At 35.9% G+C, this 6,345-nt stretch overlaps 1 protein-coding gene and 1 pseudogene across 4 annotated transcripts in view; both read left to right on the plus strand.

Annotated features, from left to right (window-relative positions):
* Nucleotides 1-6,345, plus strand: part of GRM7 (glutamate metabotropic receptor 7) — a 769,756-nt gene that overhangs the window by 323,203 nt on the left and 440,208 nt on the right. The gene's annotated exons all lie outside the window — the stretch shown is intronic.
* Nucleotides 6,139-6,257, plus strand: LOC112484447 (annotated as a pseudogene).

The following is a 6,345-nucleotide window of genomic DNA, read 5'->3' on the forward strand; positions in this document are numbered from 1 at the left end:
AGAGTGAATGATTTGCCTACCTTGGGTCATGTCTCCATCCATTGCTCAGGAGAGAGGAGAATCATGAGGGTTCCTTGTAAAGTATTTCTGCTAATAATGTATCTAGTGGGAGAGGGGTTGTTTCCCAAATCAAAATCTGAGAAACTGTTACCAGAAGAAATGGAAATGGATATTTGACAGGCAAGAATAACACAGAGCTCTGCAGTCATGTTCTCCATTATCACGTAGAGTCCTTTGGGAAGGGGTTTATGTAATTTAGAATTAAGTGTACTGGGTTTTAACCATGGCTCTACTACCAAGTATGTGATGTTACATATGTAACTTAATATTTCCAATCCTTGGCTTTCTCAGTGTGAATAGTTTTGGTACCTTCACTTTAGATGTCTAGAATAAGAAAGGGTAGTAGCTTTGATAATGATGTAATAAAGATATGATCAACCAACAGTTGATTGAGTGAGGTATTACTAGTCTTATTAATAATTTGACAAATGTTGACATAGTACTGAATGTGTATTTTTACACACACACACACACACACACACACATCCAAAAAATATGGCCTTTTGTCTTTTAAGATCTCATGGCGTCATGCAGTGGAAAGAAATGTGAGTGAGAATAATTAGGTTTGAGTGCTTTTCCTGATACCCGTTGTGACTGACTATATGACCACCTTCCAGTGTTTACATTCACGACAATACAAAAGACGAGAGACAAAATGGATACTCTACAGAAATATATATATTTTTATCTTTACATAACTTTTTGAGCATTTACTATATAACAGGTACCTCCATGTGTTAATTCATCTAATCCTCACAATAACCCTATGAGGTAGGCTCTTTTATTATGTCCTTGTTATAGCTGAGCAAACTGAAGCACAGAGTTAAGAAACTTGTTCAACATCTTACATCTAAAAGTGGCAGAGCTAGGATTCAAACCCAAGTACTATATGAGCATTTTGTTAAACTGCCTCTTCTCTACATGTGAAGATACTATTCATTATCATTATCCTGTTTAGTAGACTCAATAGGAGTTAGAAAATGTTGAGGCATTTTGAATATTGTGTAAAAATGAAGAGTAGATGGACTTTAGTGGGAAATAGTCTCTGGAGAAGAAAAACAACAGCAGGAGAGACAATCAACAAATTAGTTTCTTCTCTTCTTCATCTCAGCTCACCTTAGATGCAGTTTTTTTCTGGTTGACAGATGTTTAATGTTTAAGGCTTGATGGATCAGCAATTTCCCATCTTCTACTTGAACCCTTATGCAGGAAAGAAATTACCTACTCAAATTGATTAAATTAACAGTGAAATAAATATATGTTCACAAACATTTTAGAATAGAAACAAACTTAATGTTATACTTTGAAGGAATTAAAAACTAAAATAGAAAAGGCACCATGAAGATTCTTATCATGTTGAAGAAATATATATCTTAATTAAGAATAAGCAAGATCATACAGTGCTAGGTTTTCACATCATCTGTCAATGGTCAAAAGGTTGCTATTATGTAGAAATTACTTGAATTCTAGTCATCTGATTAAGTATATAACAGCAACTGTTCCTCAGTGTTCAACTCTGAGCGGAAGTTCATTTTTTTTAGTAAGAGATATATTTGTTATAACTTTGATTGTTCTCTCGCAATTGTCCAAGATCCCTCTGAACTCAGTGATAGCAGTGTGGAAAGTAAGGAGAAACTTAGACATCGATTAGAAGTTGGATATGGTCCATTGACTTGAAGAAGCTTAAAAAGAGATTTTGTGTATATAAGAACAGATTTTTTTTCTTTTTTTTCTGAACAGCAGTTGTGAATTGACAACAATCTAGAAAGACTTAAAATCTGATGCATAAAGAAATTTTTGTAAGCAGCATTCAGCATGCCGCAGGGAAAAAATAATGGAGTGAACCAGGGTTGTGAATGTAGAAGTAATTCTAGGAATTAACTATTGTATAAGACCTTTTTGGTATATTTATGAGTCTTTCGGTGGGAGAATAGTGATATAGGCCATTACCACCTCAACTGAACAGCGTTCACACCTACCCATCCATTCATTTACTCACAAGAGCACTGAAAAACTTCCCACCCACCTAATAGTTTAAATTCTTAAACTGGGAGCCACTACGCGCGCGCGCGCGCGCGCGCGCGCGTGTGTGTGTGTGTGTGTGTGTGTGTGTGATGAGAAGGAAGGCAGGGGTAGGAAGACAGCTAGAGGAAGAGAAAAGGGCTCTGCTTAACAGCTGTTTGGTCTATATGTCACCCATCTCTTGAAAAGCTCTGAGAGTGAGCCCTGGGCACTGAATTAGGCATTTGGCATGTGAGGTGGTGATTCCTAGACTCCAATCAATTTTCTTGTTGCACATATAACCCATCTATAGAACATATGTTCTACAGGGATTATTAATAAACTTGATACCCAATCAAAAGGTGTCTAATAGTATGATGTCAACACTTAAATGTTTCTTTAGACTTTTATCAAATCAGCCATCTCCAACACATGAACAGACGGAGTTCTAAAATATTTTTATCTATATTTTTTTAATTGGGAGTGTGTGTGTATACTTTTTTCTCTCCAGAATTCTTTCTATATTGGTTACGTTCCAAGCCTCACTAATAAAAACATTTTTTTTTCCGGGATGTTCCTGGGTGGTGATGTGACAGATACATAGACAAAGTGCTGTAACAATGATAACAGGAATCATCATAACACCTGGCATTCACTGAACACTAATTATGCGAGAGGCACTGACCTGAGGACTTTCCATTCACTGATTTATTTAATTCTCACACAATCTCTATGAGATAGATATAATTTTCTATTTATAGATGAGGAAACTAAGGCATTTAGTGTTTGAGTAACTACCCAAGGACCCTCGATTAAGAAGGGGCAAGTCTGGATTCAATGAGACAGTCTAGCTGTAAATCTGCCCCCTTAACTCCTGTCCTCCAGTGGGGCAGTGCTACAGTTCAACATTTATCAAAATCCAATTTATGCTGGGCACTGTGCTAGGTGCCATTGATGCACTGTGCTAGGTGCCATTGATACAATGGCAGCCCATGGGAGTTGCTGGGGGAGAGGGGTGTGGACAAATAACTGTACGCAGTGCACTGAACAGACATGTATCGAAGATAATCAAGTAGAAAAGGAAAGATTCTATGGCTGCAGCAATATCTGAGATGCCTTTTGATGCACAGGAAGCAGTTTCAACAAGAGATGGGAAAGGATGTTGCAGAAGGGAGAACTAGTACATGTACACCGCACAGGGCGGGGAACAACTCTCTTGTGTATATGGGAAGACTCTCTTCCAACATCTTTTCTCACTTAGATCTTGTGAAAAAGGTCAAATTTACAGTTTAGGCTCTGGATTGACTCAAAATATGGATAAATTTTTCCCCTCAAATATGTCAAGTTTTCAAAGTCAGAGTGTTTTTTGTTTTTTGTTTTAATTTTATTAATGCTTTACTTTTTAAAACTTTTAAAGAGCAGTTTAAGAAAGGTACAGAAATTGAGAGAAAGGTATAGAGATTTCTCATGTACCTCCTGCATATGACACATGCACAAGCTCCCCTATTATCAATATCTCCAGAATGGTACATTAGTTAATAATTACCACCCAGAGTCCATAGTTTATCTTATGGTTCGCTCTTGGTGTTATGCATACTATGTGTTTGGACAAATGTATAATGGCATGTATCCATCATTATAGACTGAGTTGGGACAGAGATATAATAAAAAGCAGGAAGAGAGATTGAGCATTTATCTTCCTTAAGGCCCACCATAGACTCCCTTCTGGACTTGGCCAGGTGAAAAAAATCTATATGGAAGTGGGAGAAAATGAACTGAAGTATCAGATGACAGGTAGAAAATGCAAAAAGGGGGAAAGTTTGCGTGGTGTCAGTTTCTTTGGCAAGGATGTAAGTCAATCAATGTCTTTTTGTATTTTTGTAATTCTTGATAGATAGATGAAGGGTGCTTACAGTACGTGATGAAGGACTATTTAATATTTGAGGGCATTTTCCATGTGCCAAGCATTGTGCTGAAGGCTTTGCAAACTTTAATTTATCCACTTAACCAGATTGCAGTAGCTACATTTATTAGCAACATTTTGCAGATAGAGATTACACGACTGCTAAGAAGTAGAGCTAAGATTCTAACTCAGATCTGATAGACTCAGTTTGGGGTTTCTTAGGATGAACTTTCCGGCCTCCTAATTGACTTATCATGATCCCTTCTAGGTGACTTTCTTCTGTGGATCTTCAGATAATAGTGAATATGGACATTTATGGATACATATAAGTACAATGATGGGAATGCTCAGTATATCAAGAACTTGTCTGAATACAGTTTATTTTTTATTTGCATGACTAGGGGGAGAGTGATTTTAAAATAGTTCTTCGTGTTGAATGAATTTAAAACTGTTGCCAAGTTTTGGTTTGGACTTTTTTTCCTTCAAAAATATTTTTTTTCTTGGCTTCAAAAACTGATTATATGTTCTTGAAATAGAGAATAGAATATATATGTCCTAGTTTAGAATTCTGGAAAACTTGTAATTAAAGTTTTGAAATTACATTTTGAATCAAGAAAGCCCAATTTATTTAATCTGCTTATTGCAGCTTTCCAAGATAAGATTTATCAGAAGGCAGAAAAGTCTTCCTGACCACTGGCAAGTTCTTCAAAATGGGCACTTTGATTAATTATGATCCTTTCACTGATTAAACATCAGCAACTAATCTTCTAATATTATAGGAAGTAACCACTGCTATATTTGTTGGAAAATGCAAGATTAAGGATGCAGAGAATAATATAAAGTTATGATTATGATATCAGATTGTCCTAGCTATTGTAACTGCGGTTTCTTAAAGCCCGGTGGCTTATTTAATCTGAGCACGAAGAATAAAAAATCTTTAACAGCTATTTTCAAAGACTATATGGTCTTTTTGTAATTGTATAAGCTAAGAGCAATATAGCAATAGGTATTTATTAAATATCCACTACATAGGAGACTGCTAGAGGAAAATAAGTGTCAGATGACTAGATTGCTCTATCTAATTTTCACACAGACCATGACTTTTGAACAGGTAAGAGCCTTTCTTTTACAAAATGACTCCAAACTACAGCTGTAAACCCAACTGTTGGATTCCCATGGACTCTCTAGGCTGGGAGGGAGGCCATCTAATTGTTGTTTAATACCTTCTGATCTGCAGCATTCTTTCTGAGAGGCTACCAAGTCTTTTCTGGAATATTTCCCACCATGAGTAGCTTATTCTAAAGCAGATCATAGCATTTTCAAGTAGTTTGGAACATTAAATGTTTTCTTCCTGCAACTTCTACCTATCGGTTCTAATTTTAGTTGCCCCATACTTTAATATCTTTAACAGTTTTAGATGTTTAAAACATAAACCTTTATAACAAAGAGAACGGATTCTTAAGCAATTGTAATGGTATTTAAGAAAATGAGATGATGTGCCATATTTACCCAGAAACAATGCTTTCATAAAATACTAAAAAATAAGGTAACTTTTAGAAATAAAAAACAAATTTGACCCTTCAACATGGATTCTGAGGTTCATTAGAAAATGTGTACCTGCCTCTTTCATGTTACTTATTACCTCATTAGGGAAAGCAGGATAGTGGTTAATGTGGATACCAACTCTATGGTTTGGATTCCCATCTCAACTACTCACAAGGACCACCACTTTGGGCAAGTCACTCTTCTCTCTGGGTCTCAGTTTTGTTACCAGTAATAATAACATATCATAGGATTGTCGTATGATTGTAATAACATAATGTTTATAAAGTACTTAGCAATGGGCCTGGTTCATAAAAATCTCACTCAATAAAAATCTTCATTCAACAAATGTTCATTGATGACACGACTATCAAAATATCTAAAGAATGATTCTGTAGCTGACACTTGATAAACCTTGCTCAGAAAATCTCTTTTAATGTTGCGTTTTTCCACATTATTTCTGGCAACACCTGAAGAAGATAGTTTATTTATGTTTTAGGAGAAATGTCATCAGTTTATAAAACACGGTTTTGGTGCAAAACACTGTTATCAAGGAATAATTTTTTAACATAACGGTCAAGATAAGGAAAAGATTTGTGTATTTTTTCAGAATATACTGTCCATTAAAGATGTTTTACAGCCATGCCACCCTGAACATTCCCAATCTCGTCTGATCTCAAAAGCTAAGCAGGGTCGGGCCTGCTTAGTACTTGGATGGGAGACCACCTAGGAAGACCAGATGCTATAGGTGTAAAAAATAAAAAATAAGAGATTGTACATTGACAAGGTCCTTGCAATCTGTGAGGTCAACCAAGGGTTGCCTTGCCTAAAATAAAATA

Source organism: Pteropus alecto, unplaced genomic scaffold (assembly GCF_000325575.1).
Source record: "Pteropus alecto unplaced genomic scaffold, ASM32557v1 scaffold75, whole genome shotgun sequence".
Taxonomy (NCBI): Eukaryota; Metazoa; Chordata; class Mammalia; order Chiroptera; family Pteropodidae; genus Pteropus; species Pteropus alecto.